This window comes from Cibotium barometz, chromosome 47 (genome assembly GCF_041138505.1).
Source record: "Cibotium barometz isolate CiBa-2024 chromosome 47, ASM4113850v1, whole genome shotgun sequence".
In the NCBI taxonomy this organism is placed as follows: Eukaryota; Viridiplantae; Streptophyta; class Polypodiopsida; order Cyatheales; family Cibotiaceae; genus Cibotium; species Cibotium barometz.
The window spans coordinates 27,614,798-27,642,044 of NC_141092.1; positions in this window are offsets into that span (position 1 = coordinate 27,614,798).

Below are 27,247 nucleotides of genomic sequence, written 5' to 3' on the forward strand. Positions count from 1 at the left end.
TATTTTATGCATTAGGAATTTTAAATGATAAAAGAAGAATTCCCATGACATTTGGAATTCAATCATTTAAATGGTAAATGTGTAATTCTTGGCATACTTAAAATAATGGATATTCTTATTTAATTTAAAGAGAAATTTTAGATAAATTTATTTTATGCATGAGAAATTTTAAATGATAAAAGAGAAATTCCCATGACATTTGGCATTCAATCATTTAAATGGTAAGAGTGGAATTCTTGGCATATTTGAAATAATGAATATTTTTATCTTAATTAAAGAAAAGATAAATTTTAGATAAATTTATTTTATGATAAAAGAGGAATTCCCATGGCATTTGGAATTCAATCATTAAATGAGAAAAACAAGAATTTTAAGTTTATTCAAAAAAATGGATATTTGTATTAAGTTAAAAGAAGAATTTTTATGGTATTTAAGTAGAGAAAGAACTTAATTAAATTTTGGGACAAAAGATGAATTTTTATGGTATTTAAGTAGAGAAAGAACTTAATTTAATTTTCGGACAAAAGATGAATTTTCACCATAATTCCACCTAGAGAATTAAGGTTGATAAATTAAATTGGAGAAGAATATCTTTAGATATTTTATGTGGATAAATAACCAAAGTGATATTTACCCAAAATTAGATTAAATGGAAGAAGAGTATTTTAATAAAAATTTGATATTCTCATATAAAACCATTTCTTAATCTTTTATGGTTAGAATGAAATTCATAAAGTTGAAATTTTCTTATGGTTAAAAGCTCAATAGATGTTTATCTGAAGAAAATCTTTGGAATCAAAGTTAGAAATAGACCGCATGATTTATGTTAGACCACGACTGTGAGAGGGACGGCGGTCTGTAAACTACTTGTCCATCTCTCGATCTAAATCAAAAACTTCGTGGTGACCAATTCCAGTTCTTAATACAAAGCATAGACTATCGTTGAATTAACCTAGTTTTTCCTTGACCGAAATCACCAAGAATCTAGTTGGACATTCAGTCAAATGATGGGTAGATTACCCAGATGAGAGATCAATGATTCTCATTAAGAAAATATGGATTAAGAAAAAAAGGTTTTGTGGAACCAATCTCAAATCGGTAATTTTACTTGCATAGAAACTCTGTTTTCTTTTAAAGGACTATTTTACGCCAAAATGCTGGAGGAAGCATTTGGTATGTGTTTAACTAAGAAGAGGCTCGTTGCAACAGCTGGCGGGGAGTCGTCAAGGGACATCGGTTGTCTCGCGACAAAGTCTGTCGAGGTCTTGACTAGCCTCGGTATGGTTAAAATGGTGCGCTTCTAGTACGATGGGCGAGGACCGAGAAAGCGGTCCCTGAGTGAAGTGCTAGGACACCTAAGTAGGATCCTAGAGGGTTCTAACCAGGTGATACATGGCCTCATAGTTGCTAGGACATCCATGCATACGTCGAGGAAGATTAAGATAAATTGAAAGAATGACTTTTGTGAATCGAATTTTGATATTGGATCTCATTGGTTGACCAATTGTTCTTCAACGGAGAGTCTGGATGATATATTTTGTAAAATAATGGATTCAATATTTTGGAGGATTATGATTAGCAATACTATGATTTTCATTGAAAGATTGTTTTAAAGACAGCCGAATCTGTTATAATGGTAATTTCATATTGGGTGTGTACGTGGTATGCCTATCTTAAATTTTGCTTGAAACACCGGCTAGGGGGCCTAGGAACTCTTTTCCTCGGTACACGGGAAAAATATAACCAAATTTTTATAAAAGAATCCCACCAATACAGTGGCTGGGTAGGTAGCTAACCCATGGGCCGGTCTGGATCGGGAGATTCCTACGGTACAAATAAGTTACGATTAGTTCATTAGTTAGATTAAGTTCTACGAAGACCCTTGTTCTGTGGGAGGGAATCAGCGGGCTGTGACTCGTTAGTTCATTAGTTATGATTAGTTCATTAGTTAGATTAAGTCTTACGAAGACCCTTGTTCTGTGGGAGGGAATCAGCGGGCTGTGACTCGTTAAAGGAGGAAAAAAGCGGTGATTCTATGGACCAAGTGCAAGTCTCTTCTTTGATCTGAGCATGTGACTTCTGTTTCGGTCGGATCAGTTTGAATAGATAAGACTTTGACTCGTTAGATTAATTCTACTGTTAGATGATTTTCCTGGAGGAATCGCCCATGCTTTCCCGACGAGGGAAGTTTTTCCGGGCTCAGTTTCGAAGGAACCATCGGGCTAGTCTCTTGTCCGGATATCCGTGGGGGCGAGGCCCCAAGTGTGGATCCCTGCCCCGCACGAGATGGTGGCATTGGCATGGTGGGTGGTTCTTCTAGCTTACGCTTGTACGGAGGTGATGGGGTTTATGAGCAGTCCGATGCCATTATGTGGTTATAACATTTTTTATGCAATCAACTTGGGCTTCGCTTGTAGGCTCCTCCATTGTTTGCGCCTTGTTAGGATTATGGGGTTGACAAGGTGAATTTGGTAACATAGGATTTAACATGTGAAAGTTCAGTCTTTTTAACAATAGGGGGCTTTTTACTAGTGTCTGTTCACTAGTAACAATAGGGGGCTTTTTACTAGTGTCTGTTCACTTTATCAAAGCAAGCAAGAAGAAAGAAATTGAACTTGGGAAAGCACGAAATCGAGAGTAAAACAGGACCGTAGACCCTTCGAGCTTCTTTTCAACAGCTAACAACGACTGCAGTGACGTCCTCTCTTCCTGTTGGTGCTACGTTTCCCACCTCCCTACTACTGAGTCATGGCGCGGACGCAGAATCATGACGAGGAGAATGGGACTATGGCGCGTCTGCACAATGCTCATGCTAATAGTAGGTTCGTGTAAGTGGCTCCGCTGATCATCCATCCACGTTAATCCAGCTATGGCGCATTAGTGATCTACGAAAGCTGCTTGAAAACATGTTGTTGACGTGGTTTGTTGGCGCAGTTCTAGTGGTGTTGGACACGGCGGCGGGGCAGGCGCCGGTGCATTGCTCGGCCAAGAAGAACATTAGAATTGAGCAGCACGAGCTGGACGGCAACAGCGGGGGCGGTGGGCTTTAGGGAGCCGGTGACCTCTACGACGGTGCTATTTACGTGCGGCGTGGCCGAGGGACGGTGGTGCGTGACGAGCGACGTGAAGCTGGCGTGCGGGCCGGAGTGGACGCAGAGGCTGGTGATGCCCACCGTCCTGGGCAACGGCGTCTGCCTGCTTACTCCCTACACGAGCTACAGCCCCTACTTCAGGTACGCGCTCTTCCTCTACTTCGGCTCCTGGAGCTCAAGCCCCTTAGCGCAACCTCTCACGTGCAAGAGCACTAGCTCCTAAATTATTGCTGCCATCAACCTTACAATTAGCATTAAATTTCAAACCTGTCCCAGTAGAGATTGTCCTTTAAAAAAAATCACAATAATAAACCTGATTGAAGCAGCCACGGAAATATCAGCACCTTCTTTTCTTCAAGATAACTATCATCTGTACTCCTATCAAACTGAGTCATGGCGCGGATGCAGAATCACACGTTGCTTCCGCCGCCAGCACTTTCGGAGGGGGCATCGCGGAGGGTCTCACAGCTGGTATCAGAGCTTTGTTGAAAGCTAATAAGAAAAATTGAATTCTTAGCAAAAATTTATAATAAAAACTCAGAAAGAACATTTATGTATTGTATTTTCATTCCTTAAGCTTCATTAATGATCAAAGAATTTGGTTTTATATAGATGGAAGTTCCACACTTATCTAGTATTCCCGACCTCACCCAGTCACAAGATATGACTCCTTTTGCCTTCGAGTATCTCATCTCTTCTGCTACAACTCGCACGAGCCGAGCCCGACTCGTCGCAGGCCATTTCGAGGATTTATATTTCTCCGACCCAGCAGAGAGACGGTGGCACAAATGGTTTGCAAGGCAGTATGTCCACGGCTACCAGCGTGCAATGCTGAGGCAGAATATCTCATTGGCCATGATTATGATGAGGCAAAAAGTGATACATGGTGTTATTTTATGTCACCCTACGCCTCGAGATTTCAGACTTTCATACCATATCTACAGACTTCTTAGTCGCTTTAAGGAGAAGATAGTAGCTCCCTTGGCAATAAAGGAACATTTGTATCAGGGCATGTATGTAGCCCAGTATCGCCGTATTATGCGTCTCCAGAGGAGATTTTGACTTTCTTGAGGCGAGATGCTCTATGTACATATTGCAATCTTTATTTAAATAAAGAAATGTTTTGTGAAAAGTTGTATAAGTGATTGTTTATTATATGACGAATTGATGAAGAAAAATCTGTTACTCGAACATATGTCATAGATCTCCAACCAGATCGTTCATGTTTAAGAAATTATTTTTCGAACCTCTTAAGTCTTAGGATCTCGTGGACGAAATCAAAATAAAAATTTAATAATGTATCATTTTGGTAGAATCATGAGGCGAGGGAACTGTGGCCGACAGCCAGACCCTCTCAGTGATGAAGAAGAGCTTGACTCCGACGTTCACAAGGCTCTTGACAGAACTCAACGAGGACCCTTCAAAGGTGAAGGGGAGAACTTGGGCGAGAATATGGAGAAGTGGGTTGAAGCCATGGAGGAATATTTTGATGTCACCGGATACAACGAGAGGAGTAAAATGGCTCTTGCTAGGCTAAAAATTGTGAAAACAGCCAGGGTGGCATAGAGAAACCATTGCAACACCAATCATCTGGATAGGAATACCGAGTCCTGGAATGATGTTAAAGCCTATCTAAGGAAGAGATTTTGTCCCCCTGAATTTTTAGAAACCAAGATGAATGAATTTCTAGAGCTAAACAAGGGGAGAAAAACCATTGAAGAATATCATCAGCAGGCATTTGCTCTTCTTTTCATGTACTCACCATCGCTAGACGAAGAGCAAATTATGGCCAGGTTCATTCGGGGAATGAACGAATATTTAGACACTCTAGTCAAGACTGCCAAGCCTATTTTCATGGTTAAAGCTATAAGAATGGCGAAGGACTTCGCCAAAGCCTTCATTGTTAATGTCCCGCCAAAGCCAGCTCCCTCATCCTTCAAGAGATTCTAGACACCGGGAAGTTACGCCTCCAAAGAGACACCAAGGTCCCAACCAGAATCTGGAGTCAAGAAGTTTCAGGAATGAAGGAAAACCTTTCCCTTGAAGTTCTTTCTCAGGAACTCCGGCTCTTTCAAGAATGCAGAGGGAAGAGCTTCGAAGTGAGAACAGGTGCTTCGGATGTCAAGGGTTTGGGCACCAGCTCAAGGATTTCCCATCTCCTTCTGTGGACCAAGGAAGCCACAGTCTCAGAATTCAGAGACAAACTCTTTCATATCAGTCCAATTAGGGTCCCTCGTACCAAAATCTGGACAACCCCAAAAGAGTGCCAGCTCAATCGGCAACCTCCATGCAAAGCAGTCTCTGAACTCCTTCAGAATTAGGGAAACCAAAGAGAGAGAGTTCCACCTCAGACTGCAGCAGCTAGAGCCGTCACTATAGCTGAGGAAGTGGAGGAAGAAAAAGGATAGATCTATGCCGCAATAGAGTATCAGCGGAATGACCGTCAATTTTCAGTCCTCTAGACTCCAGCAGAGTACCAGGGTAAGAAATTCAAGCTTTTGATTGATTCAGGCAATACTCATTCTTTTATTTCCCTAGGATGTCTGCGTAAGTTAGTCATCAAAAATCAGGGAAACCTATGTAAGTGGAACTAGCCAGTGGAAAGATTATTTTCACACACCTTCAGAAAGACCTTATTTAGTTTAGTCTAGATGGGAACATAACAGAGTGCCAGTTGAGAGTCCTACCCTTGGGAGTCTATGATCGAATCCTTGGAATGGATTGGCTCCATAAGAATCAGGCTGACATTCATTGTCACAAAGGAACCATCTCTTTCCTTGACCTTCACGGGAATAAAGTTCAAGGAACTGGAATTTTCGGATCCCCAATGCTGTAATTAGTCAAGGCTTCTAAATTGTTAAAAGGGCTCAGAACGAGGCAAGCTGTTTATGTCGTTAAGATGAATCTAGTAGACATAAAATGTAAGGCTAAAGAACCAAAGTGGTTAAGTTTGTATGTAGATGTGTTCCGTGAAGAGCCGCTGAGATGCCTCCGACTCGTGAAGTATCGATTTAACCCCCAGAGCTTAGCTAGTAGCCATGAAGTCCCTAAAGCCATAGAACTTAAAGAACAATTAAGAAAACTATTAGAGCAGGGATTCGTCAGACCTAGTGTCTCACCTCGTTCTCTTTCAAAAGAAGAAAGATGGAACGCGCTGACTCTGTAGTATTGACTATAGAGGATTGAATCAATTAACAATTAAAAATAAGTATCCTATCCCTAGGATTGATGAACCTCTGGATCGGTTAAGTGGACCCAAATGTTCACAAAGATAGATCTCAAATCGGGTACTACTAGATCAGAATCAAGGAACATGACATTCCGAAGACAACATTCAATACTCGTTATGGGCATTATAAGTTCATAGTCATGCTGTTTGGATTGACTAATGCCCCGGTGACGTTTGATTGTCTTATGCACGATACTCTTAGAGAAAACTTGGATGGTTTTGTTCTTGTCTTCTTTCATGATATTTTGGTATACTCAAAGAATGCTGCAGATCATGAAGATCATGTGTGCAAGGTCCTGGAAATCCTAAGGAAACACCAACTCTTTACAAAAAAGAGCAAGTGTTCTTATTATGTTGACCAGGTGTAGAATACTTCGGATTCATAGTGTCAAAAGATGGGATTTCTCCTGACCCCGCAAAGATTCAAGCCGTCGTAGATTGGCCAAAACCCAAGATGGTAAAGAAGTCAGAGGATTCCTAGGATTAACCGGATGGTATAGGATCTTTATACCTAGGTATGCTCAGATAGCATCCCCTTTAACTAACCTTCTTAAGAAGAGTACCTTTTTTCAATGGACTAAAATGTGTCAAAGTGCCTTTGATAAACTGAAGACAGCCTTAGTAACTAACCCTGTCCTTAAATTGTAAGATTTTACCAAACCTTTTGAGGTAGTTACTAATGCCAGTGGGTTTGCCTTAGGCGGTGCTTTCATGCAAGAAGGTCATGCAGTAGCCTGCTATGAATCCAAAAAACTTAGAACACATGAGAGAAATTATGTCATCCATGACTTGGAGTTACTCTCAGTAGTTTATGCTCGAAAGTTGTGGAGACATTATCTTTTGGGATAGAGGTTCACCTTGATGATAGATCATCAAAGTCTGAAGTGAATCTTCACCAACATGCATCAAAGGAGATGGATGTTGACCCTGCAGGGATTCGATTTTGAAAGTATCAGACGGGGAAAGAAAATGTGGTGGCAGCAGATACGCTCAGCAAATAATCCTTTTTGCTTGCAATCATAGTGGTGTCAAATCCATTAATCTGTGAAGCAAGGGAGAAATTCATGCAAGACAAATTCTTTGCCCCTATTTCTACCCTTCTGATGCAGAAAATCAAGACTCCTCAGGAAATGAGTCGAGTTCTTGGGTACAAATTGGAGGATGCATGTATTATAATAATCGGCTATGCATTCCCAATGATGAGGGAATAAAGGGAAGGATTCTGAGAGAAGCCCATGATAGCCTGATAGCTGGACATCCACGGTTTATAAAAACCTATATGTCTATGAAGAAAAGCTTCTTCTAGCTTGGACTCAAAAAGGATGTACTTGATCATGTGCAACAATGCTTAATGTGTCAGAGAGTCAAGGTAGAGAAAATCAAGATGCCAGGAAAATTGCAGCCTCTAGACATTCCACACAGATGAAGTGGGAATGTATTAATATGGACTTTGTCACTGGATTACCTTCAGTGCAATCTGGTTACAACTCCATTTTTGTGGTAGTTGACAAACTAACCAAAGTTGCCTATCTGATTCTAGTGAAAGAAACATATACTGCAATGGATATTGCTAGAGTTTTTCTTAAAGATATCTTCAGATTGCATGGCTTACCCAAGAGGATAGTAAGTGACAGAGATCCCAAATTCACATCAAAATTTTAGACTGCATTCTTCAAAGAAGTAGGAACTTTCTTGGATTTCAATACAACCTATCACCCCGAAACTGATGGCGAGACTAAAAGAGTGAACCAGGTAATAGAGGATATCCTTCGGTCATGCTGTGGTGGCAGGGAACCCAAGAAATGGTTAAGCCATCTGCATACATCTAGTTGAATTTGCTTATAATGCTTCTTATCTCATCGAAGTATTGGGATGAGCCCTTTCAAAGCTTTGTATGGACAAGATTGCCTTACACCGTTGACTTGGTCCGACCCATTGATCATAGTCGAAATGTCTAGACAAATGCTTGATGACATGGACCAGCAAATGTAATCAATCGGTAAAGATATTAAGGCAGCCCAAGATAGACAAAGCAGTATGCAAATAAAAAGAGATCAGAGAGAGAGAGAGTTTGAAGAATCAGATATGGTCTTGTTTCGAGAATGACCAAAAAGAAGTTCCTTATCTTTAGGGAAGTACAAGAAGCTCTCTCCTAGATACTGTGAAACTTATGCTGTTATACAGAAAGTGGGTGATATAGCTTATAAACTTCTTCTGCCTCCCCATCTCCAGGTACATAATGTATTTCATGTCAGCTTGCTTAAGAAATATGTACCCAGCCCGAGTCACGTACTTGATGATGAACAATTGATTTCTCCGACTCAAGGCCAGATGGTACTCCAAAGTGAAGAAATCCTTGACGTTCGGGAGAATGTTCTCAGGAGCAGAGTTCTCACAGAGATTTTAGTGAAGTGGAAGTTCTTCCCTCTCAAAGACGCCACCTGGGAGAAAGAAGAAAAGTTGGCAAAAGATTACCCCCACTTTGCAAGATGAGGACATCACGCATTTTTCAAGTGGGAGAGGATGTAAGATTCCTCCTCAGCCTGAATAATGAATAAGCTTTTACCTCAATCCCTTGTAATCATTCCCTATTTCTAAATACAAGAAAATATTATTTTTGCCTAGAGAAAAGAAAACTTCTAGAGAGAGGTAATTCAATATTGAGATATTTTTAGATATAAAAATTCTCCTCTTATCAAAAATATATTTCCCTGAAACAGAAGTTTAAAGTAAATTCTCCAAGGTGCATAAGTGACCTTAGCCTAAGGGTCAAGATTTATAGAAATTTTTGGATTATGGTCCAATATTCTCAAATGATTTCACTTCTTGAAAGATCCCTGCCTCCTCTGCGCAACGAATTCGGGGGTGCTAGTAGCAGCAGAAGTAGCACTTCTTCCGCAGGACATACCCTCTCACTCGCGGCCTCGCCCCCCACGGATATCCGGACAAGAGACTAATCCCTCGGTTCTTCCAAAACCGAACCTAGAAAAACTTCCCTCGCCCAGAAAGCATGGGCAATTCCTCCATGGGATATTTTTATTCTAACCTAGTCAAGGTCATCACTAACCAAACTCATTCGACCGAACCCGTAAGTCACATGGTTAGAGATCAAGGAAAAGACTTGCACTTGGATCATAGAGACCAATGCTGTTTTCCTCATCGAGAGGCACAGGCGTTGATTATTTTCCATGGAATAAGGAGTGTCCGGGATTTACTTCATCTATCGTACCATAACAAAATTGAGTCTCATTTTAGGGATCCATCAGTCTAGCCTAACCCCATCCAAACCCATGGGTTAGCCAACCACCCAACCACTGTAGTGATAGAATCCATTTAGGAATTTGGTTATGTTTTATCCCAGGTACCAAGGAAAAGAGTGCACACGCCCCCTAGCCGGCGCTTCATGCAAACTTCAAGATAGTCACACCACTTACACACCCAATATGAAATTGTGTGTTTCACAGATTCCGCTAACTTTGAAACAATCTTTTAATGAAATCATAGTATCAATGATCATAATTCTCCAAAATATCCGGTTGATTTCTAATTTTTGATCATTTCTTCATCGGTGTACCTATGGCATCATTGGCAACTAGAACGCTCACCACATGTCCACTCACATGTCCACTCAGGGGTCTTTTCATTAGTTCCTAGCTCATAGTACCTGGAAATATATTCACTTATAAAAATCTAGATGAACTCTCCGTTGAAGATCAGCAAGATCAACCAACAGATCCATAATGGACTCATCCGTTGTTGAGGACCAGCAAGATCAATCAACGAGATCCATGCCCAAATTCACAAAACTCTTACTCCTTGTTCCAATATCTTCCTCGACGCACGCGTGGGTATCTTCGGCGACCCAAAGCCCGAGCACTGTATGGTCAGCACCCTCTAGGATCCTTCGCAGGTCACCTAGCACTTCACTCATAGGCCACTTCCTTGGTCCCTCATCCACCGTATCGGAAGCTCACCATTTAAATCAAATTGAGGCTGGTCAAGACCTCGTTCGACCGTGCTACGCGAGACGTCCTCCGTTGATTCTCCGTCGGCTGTTGCAACTTTATCACGTAGGTCTCCACGACCTCATTCACAAGATGGTCAAAATGCTTCCCCAGTATTCTTGACATAAAATAATCATTTAAAAACAGGTCATAAATACAGTTTCTATAACGAACTCTCGTCTTTCTACATTGTTCCATATCAATCCACATTACTTAATCCAAGTCCAATCATATGTATTCCCATCGTCATTCATCCATTCTCATCCATTCTCATCCAATCACATCATTTTCCATCTCATCCAATCTTTCCACATTTATACTCATCACATCTCATCCACTCGCATCTACTCATATCCACATCTTATCACATCACATTCATTCACATCTATCCCGATTCACATCTATTCACATATATCCCAATTTACATCATATCACATCACATCACATCTCACCCATCTCACCCATTCACACTTATCCCGACTCACATCACATCACATCCATTCACACTTAATCACATTTATTGTATCCCTATTTCATCACATACATTCTATCCACCTTACATCACGTCCACATCATATCTCATTCATTCCATCCACTTTACATCACATCCACATCATATCTCATTCATACACATCCCATCTCATTCATCCACATCCGTCCAATCATTCACATGCCCAACTATCCACATCTATCCATACATTCACATCTATCACTTCACATCCACATATATTCACATCACATTCTTTCACATACACATCCACACATCCATTTACTTCCCATCTCACCCTTTCACATATCCTCTCATCTCATCATTCACATCCACATCCATTTACTTCACATCTCATCCACGTTACTTTTCATCACACCACATCCTATCACATCCCATTCACATCTTATCACATCCATTTACATGCTATCGCATCCCATTTACATCTTATCACATCTATTCATATCCCATTTACATCTTATCACATCTATTCACATCCCATTTACATCTTATCACATCCATTCACATCCTATCGCATCCCATTTACATATTATTACATTCATTCACATATTATTTCCATTTAGTAGCTTTTCTTACTTCGATACCGATAATGAGATTTTTTCTAAATTTTTGCCAATTGTTTGGCTTAGATAAAGCTCCTTTTTCTCGACGACTATTTCCATATTCTTTCTCAAATGAATTATATTCAATATTCCTCTTTTGAATAAAAGAATTCATGGGATTTACAAAAATCAATTCTACCCATATTTTCACTTTTGATAAATATTCATAAATTGAATTCTACTAAAAATTTCTTGTATCTTGGGATCTCAATTATCTTGGGAATTCCTCTTTTTACATTTAATTGCTTGAAATCTAAATGTCATGGGAATTCCTCTTTTATCATCAAATAAATTTATCTAAAATTTCTATTTTCTTAATAAAATATTCAATATTTCAATTATACCAAGAATTCCTCCTTTTCCATTTAAATGATTGAATTTCAAATATGATGGAAATTCCTCTTTCATCATTTAAATTTATACATACATAAAATAATTTTAACTAAAAATTATCTTAAAAATTAAATAAAAATATCCATTAATCCTAATACAACAAGAATTCCTCTTTTTTCATTTAAATGATTGAATTCCAAATATGAATTATCATTTAAATTTATTCATGCATAAAATAATTTATCTAAAATTCTTCTTTAAGTTTTAAAAAAAATATCCATTATTTTAATATTCTAAATTTTCTCTTTCTGCATTGGAATACATGGATCTCCATTATTGTGGGAATTTCTCTTTTATCATAAAAATAAAATTACTAAAAATTTCTCTTTTTCTCTAATTAACTATCTATACGTGAACATTAAATTCTAGTTTTCCATGGATATGACAAGAATTATTCATTTAACATAGGATGACAAATCCTAGAATATGGTAGGAAGTCCTCTTTTCACATTATGCATAAAAATGATTTATGTGTTAATTTTTAAAATTTTTACCATAGCTTCGCTGCTATTACTGATAATTTTTAATATTTTCTAAAAGAATAAGACTTAGTAATAGGATTATGATAAAGTAACTATCATTTGGACCAATATCCAATTTATGGACTTAATTCTTAAGTTTACCATAATTTATGTAACATTAAAGCATAAAAAAGCCATCTCTTTGGCCTCTAGCTTGACTAGCATAGAGTTTGATTTTAGAATTAGGAATTGCTCCATGAGAAGCATCATTTGAATTGAGAATTGGTCATAGGAATGACCATTCTTTGGGGGAGAGAGAGATATACATAAAACAACATCCTAAATTAAGCATAAATGTAAACTTTATGTGATTAATCATTAAAATTCATTAGAGAGCTTCATTTGCATTGAAAAACCTTTCAATTGAATACTTCTCATGCTTGAGAGGGGTTGAGAAGTGAAAAACATTTAGAAGATTAAGAAAAAACCATAAAGTCACACCTTACCTCTTGTTTTGCTTGATTCTCTATTTTTAGGAGAGGCCCCCAACCAATCAATTGGTTAGTATGTTGAGCAAAGATCCAAGGAAGGTTAAAGAGAGAGAGAAGCTCCAATCTCTCCAAAATGTAGAGGATTTTTACGAGATAATAGAAAATATACTTATTTTAAGGTAATATTGGCAAGGTAATACTAGCATGGTCTAGTTCACAGATGAGAATACAAAAGAATGAGGATCTATTTATAGATGAGGGAGGCCACTAATTGAGTCGAACTAAGTTCTAGAATTTTTCAGCTCAAGTTTGGCTGAATTTGGACAAGATTTAGACCAGTTTAGCTCCCTTTTTGATTTGGTTTGATCCAGGAGAGAGGAGAGATAAACACACCTTAATATTTTTTATTTTAAAACTCATTCACATGTGTGAAATAGGCGCCTCCTTGAAGGCTCCCCCTCTCCTTACCAAGGTGTCAAAATTGTATGATTACTAAAAAATATCTCATTTTTTTAGTAATATTTTATAATTTTTAACTAATAAATCTTGTACTCAGTCAACTCTTCATGTTGTGTGGGCATTTACTCATTTTTGGGTATTTTATTTTATTCATTGGATTTATCTCATCCCAACACTTGGATTAATCTTATTAGTCCATAGGAGCCTTCATTGGACCATAATCCAAAAATTTCAGAAAATCTTGACCATTAGGCTAGGTCTTTTAAATCATTTTTAATTAATTCCTGATGCACCTTCGAGAATTTATTTTGATTTTTTGTTTCAGGGAAACATATTTTTGATATTTGTAGAATTTATATATCCAAAAATATCTTAATATTCAATTAACTCTCTCTAGAAATTTTTATCTCACTAGGCAAAAATAAGGAAAAATAATTTTTTCTTGTATTCAGAAACAGGGAATGATTAGTGTGGGGATTGAAGTAAAGCTTATTCATTATTCAGACTGAGGAGGAATCTTACATCCTCTCCCACTTGAAAAATGTGAGATGTCCTCATTCCGCTGTTAGGTAAAATTCTGAGAGGTGTTTTGAGCTTGTGTACATATTGGATGTATGGTATGCAAATAAACTTTGCCCTGAATGCCCTGGCAAATGTACAGACTGAATGGCTTTGCAGTGAGCTAGTACATGCGTGTTGTTTTTTTTGGGAGCAAGTGCTTGAGATAAAAAGTTTTTTTTATTGCAGCAGTATGGTGTGCGGGTGGTTCCAAATGCAGGGCACCGACCGATTCGAAACAGATGGCGCTCCATTTTTAGTAAACATGTGGAAGAGGTTGGTAGAGCATGGAGAATTGGTCATGTTTGGTAAGTCGAGATGCACCTGATCAAGAATGCTGAAAGCTAGGGGATAAGGGTGATGGTGGCAATTTTCCAGGCTTTAATAAATAAATACACCATCATGTGGCCAACAAAAAAATAGCCACATGGCTGCTTGCCTGGCAGCCAACACCGCTACCAGCACAATCGCCTAGAAGGTTGGCGAAGAGGAAAAAGACGTGGGGAAGTGTCGCCTTATAGAGAAGGATGCCTCTCAGGTGAGCAGGCAGAGCCAACACGGAGAGAAGTGAGCTACAGAGGGACAGGCGACAGCTGGGGAAGTCGCCTCTGGTGTGTGACCGCCTGAAGGTGAGGCTAGGAGAGCTGCTGGCGCAAAGAGGGCTGATGGTCGTGGTAGAGGAAGTGATGCAGGCTGCCTTTGGTGACAGCAGTGAAGCAGCGAAGGATGGCACCGGAAGCTGATTGAGGAGGCAGTGAAGCGGGTGCGACAGCTGGCTTTGTGAGCTGGCGAGTGCAGGAGTGGAGTCGGGTCGACGTGTGGGGGTTGCCGCCTTGGAAAGAAGAGGATGCTTCTCTGGTGAGCGTGCAGGGGCCAAGGGGATGCGAAGGATGGCTAAGGCTAGCCTGGTGTAGCGACGTGGAGAGTGTGTAGCGTGCAGGAGAGGACCGCTTGCAGGGCAGTGGCCGGGTTTTTTTTCTTGGTGTGGCTGGCGGTGACTGAAGCGAAGATAGAGGGGCTGCTGGACGTGAGGGAGAAGCTGGTCAAAGAGGTGATGTGCTTGTGGCTGGCGATAGTGGAGGGATGTGCGTAGCGAAGAGAGGCAGTGGCTAGTGAAGACTGAAGGAGGCCGCCTATGGTGCCTGGCATGGGGGCACGAAAATAAAAGAGGGAGAGTTTGGGAGTGTGGCCTTGGTTTGTTTCTGGCCGCCAGAGATGGCTACTGTGGGGCAAGGTGTGGTGCCGACTTCTAAGAGAGCTGCCTGGGGGAGTAAGGAAGCAGGTGATTACTGGGAGACTGCTGCAAGGCTGAAGGGATGTGTTTTTGAGGAAAGGTGAGAGGGAGATTAGCCAAGATGAATGGGGCTTCTTGTGTTGATGGGTCGACTAGTTGAAAGGGCTTGGTCGTCAGACGCAAGGTTGTAATTCCTGAGGTAGGGAGGCCGTGGTGGAATTCCCTTGTTGGTAGTAAATCCAAGCCTGAGTGTTTGTAAGATTGTGTGAGTAAAAGCTTTTGTGTGTCAGAAGAAGCTGTATGAAGCGTTGGTTGGGAATTTAAGGATGAAAGACACTGGTGATGTGTCTGGTTATGTTGTTGTGTTAGTATCCCTGTGTGTGTTGATTTGCAGGAGAAGGCGTGATTGACGTGTTTGGTGGTGTAGTCCACGGGTTTACACTCTCACAGCGCACTTGTGCCAGCCTTCCATTACCTCGTCATGCACACGGTGGAAGTGTATTGTGTTGCTGGGTGATTACTTGTCTATGGTGCCCCTGTTTTGGCTGTTCTTTCTGGTGTGGGTGGTGTGGTGAAGTGTGAGAAGTGTTCCAGCCAGTGGCTGGTGGTGCCCCCTTGTTGTAGTTGTTGTATCAAAGTTTGGGAGGTGAAGGACTATAGAGGCATGGTCTTTTTTCTTGTTTTCACCTCACAGCTTTCTGGTGCCCCCACAGAGGAGAGCTCGGGTATTTCTCTTGCCTACGAGGGTGTATGCCCCAAAGTAAGAGATTGAAGGAAGGTGTTTCCAGTTTTTTTCTTTTGTTTGAAGGTGAAGCTTGGGGATTAAAATGATGTTGTATCCAGAGTTTTTTGGTGGTCCTAATGAAGATGAAGCAAATTTTCTTGAAAGGATGGAGGTTGCATGCATAAGCATCCACATCAATGAGCCAGCACAGGTATTGCGGTTGAATATATGTTTACAGGGAGATGCAAGAGCATGGTCCAGAACTTTTGAAGAGTCGTTAAAGGATGCTGAGCCACGCATTCCAATGACTGAGGATGGATTGAAGACTGCTCTTTTGAATAGGTTTAAGAAGGTTGAGGATCCAGATAGAGTTTGGCATGAAGTGCAGGGGTTGATACAGGATGAATTGGAGCCAATTGATGATTATGTGAGGAAATTCTCTTTGTTGTGGGAGACCTTGTGCAGGGCTTTGGAGGAGGATCAAGTACCTCCGGACATGATGAAGAAGGATCGTTTTGTTGCAGGATTGAAGGGAGGCAATCGTTGGAAGGTTGAGTTAAAGAAGCCCAGGTCTTATGAGGATGCGATGGACATTGCCAAATCAAAGGATTGAAAGTTGCAACGGATGAATCAGCTGGGGATGGTTCCAGTGGTAGTAAGGCCTGAAATGAGAAGGGTAGAAGCGGTACCGATGAGAACCGTGCTGGAAAGAGTGCACCCGACAGAAGCTCAAGTGAATAATGTCACACCACAGGGGACAAAGGTAGCACCTACAGTTGTTACAGCTTCTCATGAAGGGCTTCAACAGGACATGAGGCAAATAGTGGATTGTATGAAAAATCTGAATTTGAAAATGATGGAGAACACAGGTGGTGGACGTGGCCGAGGCAAAGGCTATAATCAAGAAGGGGTTGAAGGTCAGGGTGGTTGCAAGATCAGGTTGCCTAGTTTTGTCCACTCAAGCACCCTGTAAACAGTAAAAAAACAGGCATTTGTTTACCTTTAGTGGCTAATCTCTCCTAGTAAATGAAGGAATTTTGTTTCAAGTTCTTTTGTTGAAACATCATATTCAAAGTTGAGAATATAGTTGCATAATTTGATTAAGCATTAGATAGTCAAAAGTCCTCATTTTTTAAGGTACAAAGTCAATGTATACACCCTGTCCCAAATTGAAACTGATTCCATAAAATGCTAATATCTTTTACATATAAACTCATATGAGATTCCCACTTTGTACCTTAGATCTTCACATAATATGGAGCTTAACTTGATTTTTTGAGAAAATTTTAAGATATTTTTCTATTTTCTTTAAATATTTTAAGGTCTTTAAAGTGTTATAATATACGGCACTTTTTGTACCCACAATGGCTACCACTTAAAATCCTCAATCTTGTAGATCAAAAGAGTGGGTAGATACTGAGACATTAGTAGAATGTGGTGGTTAGTAAAAATTACAAATCCAATGGTTGGATTTTTAATGATCTCTTTTTCAAAATTCATCCAGACTATCAAAAGGCCTACAAATATTAATAATCTAATTAGTAAAATTACATTTTTGATGTGAATCATCTAAAACCTATAGGGACTAATGTACTTGTAATGGTGCATCTATGGAAAAATAAATTGGATCACTCTAGGTATGGAAAGATCATTTGTTTATCATTTTATCATATTTTTGATTAATTTTGATTAATTAGACTAATTTATATTAATTTAAGTTATGTTGGGTTAATTTAAGGGCAAGCGTATTTTCTATTATTTGCTTGATCTTATTTTAAGTACCTTGCCCCCCAAAATTTTCTCTCCAAGCATTGTCCCAGTCCAGCATAAACTGGACAAAACTGGACACCCTGATCTTGCAACAACCCGTCAGACAGTAGGCTATAGAAGTGCCCGTGGTTTTGGCAGGGGTAGACGGTTTATTCCTACATGTTGGAATTGTGGTGAATTGGGACATCTAAGTCCTGACTGTGATAAGCCTCAGCGACTGGGGGGTGATATGTATCCCTTACCCTCTGAAATTCCTAATAGGGCAAATGATTATGGAATTAAAATTAAAGGTGAAGCAGGAACCAGTGGATTGACAAATGAGGAGAAAGGTAAAACTAAGGTGATAGATGTGGTCACCCTTGAGAAGACGAAGGAGATAGAAGCTGATGTGATACCTTTGGGGAAACGGATGCCACAGGAAAGGGAAAGCAGGGATGTTGCAGGGCTTAGCAAGAAGAAAGGTAAAGTGAAGGAAGGAGGAGATGTAAAGGTCAAGCGGAAGTCTCGTAGGAAGTTTCAAGTGACTGATTTTCCACTTAGTTACAATTTGCAGGAGGACATGGCTGGAAGGAAAGCTAATATTACTTTTGGGAAATTGATAGAGTTAGCTCCCAAATTGAAGCATCAATGGAAAGGACTTGTGAATCCGAGAGAGAAGGAGCCTGCCAGAGGGATAGTGACTATTTTATTTGTTGAGGAGTTGCCTGATATATGTCCTGTGGTGAATGTATGGTACAAAGGGAAGAATCTGGGAGAAGCATACATAGATGGTGGTGCACAAATTTGTGTAATCACATTAGCAGCTGTGGAGAGGCTTGGTCTTAATATTACTGAAGCGTCTGGTTTTCGTATTCGGTTGGCCAATCACCAGAAGGTCAAATGCTTAGGTACGATCAAGGAGTTAGAACTGCAGGCTTTTGATGTAAAGGTGCTTGTGGATTGTCATGTTATGCCGGCAGGAATGGGTGCATTCCCCATCATTTTGGGAAGACCATGGCTGAGAGCGGTGAAGGCTGTTCAAGATTAGAGGAAAGGAGTCATTACTCTGTATGATAGGAGAGGGGATAAAAAGCAAATGCTTAGGTACGATCAAGGAGTTAGAACTGCAGGCTTTTGATGTAAAGGTGCTTGTGGATTGTCATGTTATGCCGGCAGGAATGGGTGCATTCCCCATCATTTTGGGAAGACCATGGCGGAGAGCGGTGAAGGCTGTTCAAGATTAGAGGAAAGGAGTCATTACTCTATATGATAGGAGAGGGGATAAAAAGCAATTTAATATGGATAATCAAAAGCCTGTTCATGATGAAAGGGAAAGTGAAGCTGATTCGAGTGTTGATGACACGACTAGTAGCACCACTACTAGTGAGGAAACATAAGACACTTCATCCAGTGAGGAGGATGCAGACATGGATGCCCTGGTTATTGATGAGAAAGTGCTTGGTGATGAGGTTGCCCAACAAGAAGAGGCCATACAGAAAGAATGCGAGGAGGTACAAGTGAATCATGAGCAAAGGTATGCATGTGATGTGAAAGAGTATGCTTAAAGTCTTTGGATAATGAACCTTTGTGGGATGAGTGGGATATAGAAAGTCTGCAGGATGATGAACCTGAGTTGGAGTTGGATGATCAGATGTGCATTAATGTTAAGAAAGCCACAAGCAGAATTGATGCTATGAAAGAGGAGCAATACCAGAAGACTATGAATGATGTTGATGCTATGGATGAGATTATGGATGCTGTGATAGATGAATTTCTTATTGGCCTTGATAAAGGTGAGCATACAGGAACTGAGGTGGATGCTTTGGCAATGGTGCCTTTGGAAGAGGAGTTTGTTTTACCTATAGTGGTTAGCTTTGATGGTGATGCTTCTTATATTAATGGACAAGAAAGTGATATGACACAGTGGGTCTTTATTGATGAAGCTTTCATCAGTTATTACCCTCAGCAGGAATTGCTTCACTAGTTCTTCAATAATAGTGTTTACCATATCAGTGATTTTGGAATTGAGATGAGGCAGGATGGTATGTATGTCAAGAGCTTTGTTTCCAGAAGTTCTTATGTTATGTTGTGGGATGTGGGATGGCAAATTACATCTGGGGAAGATGACAGTGTTTCTTTAATCACATGGAATAAAGATGTTTTGGTTACCTTGTATGATGCTCAAAGGATTGACGGAGGGAAACATGGTCATATGCTTTTTGCTACTGATCATGAATGATTCGGCAGGCTAGGGGTTGGGCAAAGTATGTTAGGTAAAATTTTGAGAGGTGTTTTGAGCTTGTGTACATATTGGATGCATGGTATGCAAATAAACTTTGCCCTGAATGCCCTGGCAAATGTACATACTAAATGGCTTTGCAGTGAGCTAGTACATGCGTGTTGTTCTTTTTGGGAGCAGGTGCTTGAGATAAAAAGTTTTTTTTATTGCAGCAGTATGGTGTGCGGGTGGTTTCCAAATGCAGGGCACCGATCGATTCGAAACAGATGGCGCTCCATTTTTAGTAAACATGTGGAAGAGGTTGGCAGAGCATGGGGAATTGGTCATGTTTGGTAAGTCGAGATGCAGCTGATCGAGAATGCTGAAAGCTAGGGAATAAGGGTGATGGTGGCCATTTTTGAGGCTTTAATAAATAAATACACCATCACGTGGCCAACAAAAAAATAGCCACATGGCTGGTTGCCTTGCAGCCAACACCGCTGCCAGCACAATCGCCTAGAAGGTTGGCGAAGAGGAAAAAGACGTGGGGAGTTGCCGCCTTGTAGAGAAGGATGCCTCTCGGGTGAGCGGGCAGAGCTAACAGGGAGAGAAGTGAGCTACAGAGGGACACGCGACAGCTGGAGAAGTCGCCTCTGGTGTGTGACCGCCTGAAGGTGAGGCTAGGAGAGCTGCTGGCGCAGAGAGGGCTGATGGTCGTTGTAGAGGAAGTGATGCAGGCCGCCTTTGGTGACGGCAGCGAAGCAGCGAAGGATGGAATTGAGGAGGCAGTGAAGCGGGTGCGACGGCTGGCTTTGTGAGCTAGCGAGTGCAGGAGTGGAGTCGGGTCGACGTGTGGGGGTTGCCGCCTTGGAAATAAGAGGATGCTTCTCTGGTGAGCGTACAGGGGCCAAGGGGATGCGAAGGATGGCTAAGGCTAGCCTGGTGTAGCGACGTGGAGAGTGTGGAGTGTGCAGGAGAGGACCGCTTGCAGGGGCAGCGACCAGGTTTTTTTTCTTGGTGTGGCTGGCGATGACTGAAGCAAAGATGGAGGGGCTGCTGGACGTGAGGGAGAAGCTGGTCAAAGAGGTGATGTGCTTGTGGCTGGCGACAGTGGAGGGATGTGCGTAGCAAAGAGAGGCAGTGGTGGCTAGTGAAGACCGAAGGAGGCCGCCTATGGTGCCTGGCGTGGGGGCACGAAAATAAAAGAGGGAGAGTTTGGGAGTGGGGCCTTGGTTTGTTTCTGGCCGCCGGAGATGGCTACTGTGGCAAGGTGTGGTGCCGACTTCTGAGAGAGCTACCTGGGGGAGTAAGGAAGCAGGTGATTACTGGGAGGCTGTTGCAAGGCTGAAGGGATGTGTTTTTTAGGAAAGGTGAGAGGGAGATTAGCCAAGATGAATGGGGCTTCTTGTGTTGATGGGTCGACTAGTTGAAAGGGCTTGGTCGTCAAACGCAAGGTTGTAATTCCTGAGGCAATGAGGCCATGGTGGAATTCCCTTGGCAGTAAATCCAAGCCTGAGTGTTTGTAAGATTGTGTGAGTAAAAGCTCCTGTGTCGGAAGAAGCTGTATGAAGCGTTGGTTGGTAATTTAAGGATGAAAGCCACTGGTGATGTGTCTGGTTATGTTGTTGTGTTGGTATCCTGTGTGTGTTGATTTGCAGGAGAAGGCATGATTGACGTGTTTGGTGGTGTAGTCCACGGGTTTACACTCTCATAGCGCACTTGTGCCAGCCTTTGATTACCTCATCATGCACGCGGTGAAAGTGTATTGTGTTGCTGGGTGATTACTTGTCTATGGTGCCCCTATTTTGGCTGTTCTTTCTGGTGTGGGTGGTGTGGTGAAGTGTGAGAAGTGTTCAAGCCGGTGGCTGGTGGTGCCCCCTTGTTGTAGTTGTTGTATCAAAGTTTGGGAGGTGAAGGGCTATAGAGGCATGGTCTTTTTTCTTGTTTTCACCTCACACCGCAAGTGGAGTATGATCTCTTTCATCTTCTTCAATTTCTTCGAGCGTTACTGCCTTGGAAGTGGACGGTCGATTTGGGAACATCTCTCTTGGACTTCCTCTATTCTGAGGTGGAGGTCTTGCATTACTTTGGATCAAAATTGCGGGTTCGTTAAAGGGTCTACCTCTGGGATTTCCCTAGTTTTGGCGGAAAGGAGCCTGATTACTCTGGAAGGAAGGAGCTGGAGTCTGGAATCTTGGTCCCTGATTTCTCTGCCCCAAAAACCTTGATCCAAAAGGAGTTGGGCAATCCATACTCTTCGATGTCCAAATCCTTGATAGTTATAGCATCTCACTTCCTTGTTCAAGGGTGGAACTTCTAAAGTTGAATTCTAGAAGATTGAGTTCCGAGAAAGGGACCTTTTTTCCATTGTGGAACTTTCCAGATTCTGAGCTTGACCTTGTTGTCTCTTAGGTGATGGAAGGTTGGAATCACCTTCTGGAGCTAGAAATCTTTTGAAAGATGATGGTGTTGGCCTCGCAGTGGGACCTTGATATCAAAGGCCTTGGCAAAATCCTTCGCCATTCGCACTGCTTCGGCCATGGAAATTGGCTTGGCATTTCTCACTAGGATATTCAAAGGTCCGTTCAGTCCCCGGATGAACCTGACCATCAGCTCTTCTTCATCTAGCAATGGCAAGTATTTGAGGAGGAGAGAAAATGCTTGGTGATACACTTCAATAGTTCTACTCCCCTGGGTTAACTCTAAGAACTCGTTCATCTTGGTTTTCAAAAAGCCGAGAGGACATAATCTCTTCCTTAGGTAAATTTTGAGATCATTCCATGTCTGAGTGTTTCGATCCAGACGGTTTCTCTCACAGTGGTTTCTCCATGCCACTCTAGCTATTTTGTTTCTACTATCTTCAGCCTTGCAAGAGCCATTTTGCTCTTCTCATTGTACCCGGTGACATCGAAGTACTCTTCCATTACTTCGATCCACTTCTCCACAGCCTCGCCCAAGTTTTCTCCTTCACCCTTGAAAGATCCAGGCTACGATCTATGAAGAGTTTTATGAACATCCAAGTCGAGCTCTTCCTCATCGAGTTGGGGGTTATCATTCCTACCATGACGACCTCGATCCATGACCCTATCAATACGAAAATTGTTGTTAAGTCCCTTTATTTATAATTTAAATCTGACCTTAGATCCAACTGATTCTGGGGTTCTTTAGATTGGTCAGTCCCCCACAAAATCCTGGGATAAAGATCCCTTCTAAACAGAAGAACATACAGAACTCATTATTATCAGAGAATAATTCATTCATATTCTTAACATAGTAATGGTCCATCAGACCAAAAATTTTATGTGAACATTCCTCCATGGGAATTTCAGTTATGCAAGTTTTCAAGTTGTCATCCCTTAACTAGAGTCACTGGGTCAAGGTCAACAGTAGCAATCTATCAGCACAATCCACTAATCTCATAGTGATTTACTGAAGTCACAATCATCATTCCAGTTATTATCATCATCACTCGGGTTCGTCCCATTCATCCTCATTGTGGCTTTGTTTAACTTATCTTCTTTCAACTAGAATTCAGGAATCATTATCTTTCAATCAGAATCCAAATCAGCTTATCAATTCTCAACCAGAATTCTAAAATAATATCAATCCCAGCATTCGAATTCATCATCTAGATAACATTTTTGCTTATAATTTCAAGGTCTTAGATTTACTCATATATACTGTTAGTAAAGAGCTGCAGTTATACCCTCAGTATATGCGGGTAGTCACGGTCCTTGGAATTATAAGGTAAAGCAGGAAGGTCATGCAATGGCCTATGAATCCAGAAAACTCAGAACACATGAGAGAAAATATGCTCTCCATGACTTGGAGTTACTCTCAGTACTTTTATGCTCTAAAATCGTGGAGACATTATCTTTTGGGGGGACAAAGGTTCACCTTGATCACAGATCATCAAAGTCTGAAGTGGATCTTCATCCAAAGGGATCTCAACATATGTCAAAGGAGATGGATACAGACCCTGCAGGAATTTGATTTTGAAATTATCATCCAGGGAAAGAAAATGTGGTGGCAGATGCGCTCAATAGAAAAGCCTCATTGCTTGCAATTACAATGGTGTCAAATCCATTAACCTGTGAAGCAAGGAAGAAAATCATGCACGACAAATTCTTTGCCCCTACTAGTGCTACCCTTGTGATGCAGGAAAGCAAGACCAAGTGTTGGGATGAGATAAATCCAATGAATAAAAGAAAATACCCAAAAATGAGTAAATTCTCACATAAGATGAAGAGTTTATTGAGTACAAGGTTTATTAGTTAAAAATTAAGAGATATTACTAAAAAATGAGATATTTTGGAGGAATGATGAATTTTTGACACCTTGGTAAGGAGAGGGGGATGTTTGAGGTAGGCGCCTCCTCCAATTTTTTGGAGGGTTTTTAATTTTAAAAAAATGAGGTATTTTTATCTCTCAAAATGGGAGATAAACTGGTCCAAATTCAACTGAAGCTGGAAAATTCTAGAACCTAGTTGGACTCAGTTAGTGGCCTCCCTCGCCTATAAATAGACCCTCATTCTTTTGTATTCTCATCTATGAACCATGTCACTATTACATTAAAATAATCATATTCTCTATTATCCCTTAAAAATCCTCTACTTTTGGAGAGATTGGAGCTTCTCTCTCTCTCTTCAACAACTCTTGGAGTTTTCTTCTCAACTCACTAAACCAATTCATTAGTTGGGGGCTTCACTTCTAGATAAAGAAGCAAGCCAAACCTAGAGGTAAGAAGGAATTTCATGGTTTTTGTTAATATTCTCAAATGATTTCACTTCTCAGCCCCTCTCAAGCTTGAGAAGTTTCTAATTAGTCGTTTTTAATGCAAATCAAGATTTCTCTAAGAACTTTTATGATTACTCACAAAAAAGTTAATCTTTATGCTTATTTTGAATGCTTTTTATGTATATCTCTCTCTCCCAAAAGAATAGTCATTCCAATGGCTAATTCTTTAGAAAAAGAATGCTTCTCATTGATAAATTATTAATTCAAAATTAAACTATAGCTTGTTAAGCTAGAGGTTAAGAAAATAGTTTTTAATGCTTTTATGTTAATAAAATTATGGTAAATTTATGATTTAATTCCACAATTTGGGTTTAAGTTTAACGATAGTTCTTCGATCGTAATTGTATTACAAAGTCTTTTTTTTTATAGAAAAATTGAAAATTATCTATGATAGCAGCAGCGAAGCTATGGCAACATTTTTAGAAATTAATAAATATCTTATTTTGATGCATAATGCTAAAAGATGACTTCCTACCATGTTTTAGGATGGGACATCCTATGCTAAAAGAATGATTTTCATCATATTCATGTGAGAAAATATTTTTAGTATTTATGCATAAATAATTAATTAAAGAAAAGAGAAATTTTTGGTAATTTTATTTTTATGTAAAAAGAGGAATTCCCATGATAGTGGAGATCTATGTAATTAAATGGAAAAAGAAAAATTTTGCTATATTAAAATAATGGATATTTTAATTTATTTTAAAAAGTATTTTTAGATAAATTTATTTTATGCATGAGGAATTTAAAATGATAAAAAAAGAATTCCCATGACATTTGGAATTCAATCATTTAGTGGAATTCTTGGCATATTTGAAATAATGGATATTTCTATTTTAATTAAAGAAAAGAGGAATTTTTCCATGACAATTGAAATTCAATCATTAAATGAGAAAAAGAGGAATTTTAAGCTTATTAAAAAAAAATGGATATTTTTATTTAGTTAAAAGAATAAATTTTATGGTATTTAAGTAGAGAAAGAATTGAATTAAATTTTGGTGACAAAAGAGGAATTTTCACCATAATTCCACCTAGAGAATCAAGGTTGATAAATTAAATTGATAGAAGAATATCTTGAGATATTTAATGTAGATAAATCACCAAATTGATATTTACCCTAAATTAGATTAAATTGAAGAAGAGTATTTTCATAAAAATCCAATATTCTCATATAAAACCATTTCTTAATCTATTATTAGAATGAAATTCATAAAGTTGGAATTTTCTTACAGCTAGAAGTTCAGTAGATATTTATCTGAAAAAAATCCTTGGAATCAAAGTTAGAAATAAACCAAATGATTTTTGTTAGACTACGACTGTGAAAGGGACGGTCAGTAAACTACTTGTCCATCTCTCGATCTAAATCAAGAAAAAACTTCGTGACCAATTCTAGTTCTTAATACAAAGAATATACTACCGTTGAATTAACCTAGTTTTCCCTTGACCGAAATCACCAAGAATCTAGTTGGACATTCAGTCAAATGATGGGTAGATTACCCTGATGAGAGATCAATGATTCTCATTGAGAAAATATGGATTAAGAAAAAAAAGGTTTTGTGGAACCAATCTTAAACTGGGAATTTTACTTGCATAGAACCTCTGTTTTCTTTTAAAGGACTGTTTTACGCAAGCATTTGGTATGTGTTTAACTAAGAAGAGGCTCGTTGTTGCAACACCTGGCGAGCGACGGGGAGTCGTCGAGGGACATTGCTCCCAGCAAAGCCTGCCGAGGTCTTGACCAACCTCTGTATGGTTAAAATGGTGTGCTTCCAGTACGATAGGCGAGGACCGATGAAGCGGTCCTTGAGTGAAGTGCTAGGACACCTAAGTAGGATCCTAGAGGATTCTGACCAGGTGATGCAGCACGGGCTTGCGGTTGCTAGGACACCCTTGCGTACGTCGAGAAAGATTCAGATGAGCTAAAAAGAATGACTTTTGTGAATCGAATTTTGATATTGGATCTCATTGGTTGACCAGCTGGTCTTCAATGGAGAGTCCGGATGATATATTTTGTAAAATAATGGATTCAATATTTTGGAGGATTATGATCAGCAATACTATGATTTTCATTGAAAGATTGTTTTAAAGACAACCGAATCTATTATAATGGCAATTTCATATTGGGTGTGTACACGGTATGCCTACCTTAAATTTTACTTGAAACGCCCGCTAGGGGGCCTAGGAACTCTTTTCCTGGGTACCCGCGCAAAACATAACCAAAGTTTTATAAAGGAATCCCACCAATAAAGTGGTTGGGTGGTTGGCTAACCCATGGGCTGTTAGGGTTAGGTTGGATCAGGGGATTCCTGGCGATACAAATAAGTTACAATTAGTCCGTTAGTTAGATTAAGTCCTAGGAAGAGCCTTGTTCTATGGGAAGGAATCAGCCGGCTGTGCCTCGTTAGAGGAGGGGGCATTGCGGAGGGGCCGGGGATCTCACAACTCGTATCAGAGCTTTGTTGAAAGCTAATAAGGAAAAATGAATTCTTATCAGAAATTTATAAAATAAAAACTCAGAAAGACCATTTATGTATTGTATTTTGCATTCCTTAAGCTTCATTAATGAAGATTTTTAATCAAAGAATTTGGTTTTATAGATGGAAGTTCCACACTTATCCGGTATTCCTGACCTCACCCAGTCAAGATATGACTGCTTTTGCCTTTCGAGCATCTCATCTCTTCTGCTACTACAACTCGAATGAGCCAAGCCCGACTCGCAGACCATTTC